We start from the raw sequence: 258 nt of genomic DNA, 5'->3' as shown, positions 1-258 counted from the left end.
AAGATATAATAAAATATTTACAAAAATGTGAGGGGTGTACTCACTTCTGTGAGATACTGTATATATATATCTATCGTGTACACATTATTTATCTCGTATAGAATGCATACGAAGCGTATTCTATATGAGATAAATGATGAGTTAAATCCCATTAATTAAAAACCTGCTGCTTTATTCCACTGGTCATTTTCAGCACGCGCCACTCAAAACAGAAATGCAGAACATTAATAACTACTGTCATATACATAACGTTATAAT

General features: G+C 31.0%; 1 protein-coding gene across 1 annotated transcript in view; it reads right to left on the bottom strand.

Moving 5' to 3' along the window:
• LOC107697607 (nuclear cap-binding protein subunit 1-like) overlaps positions 1-258 on the bottom strand; it is an 18,537-nt gene that overhangs the window by 8,525 nt on the left and 9,754 nt on the right. The window lies entirely within an intron of this gene.

Source organism: Sinocyclocheilus anshuiensis, unplaced genomic scaffold (genome assembly GCF_001515605.1).
Source record: "Sinocyclocheilus anshuiensis isolate Anshui unplaced genomic scaffold, SAMN03320099.WGS_v1.1 scaffold1364, whole genome shotgun sequence".
NCBI classification, from domain to species: domain Eukaryota; kingdom Metazoa; phylum Chordata; class Actinopteri; order Cypriniformes; family Cyprinidae; genus Sinocyclocheilus; species Sinocyclocheilus anshuiensis.
Note: the sequence above shows the minus strand (reverse complement) of the source record. Positions and strands in the feature narration are given on the sequence as shown.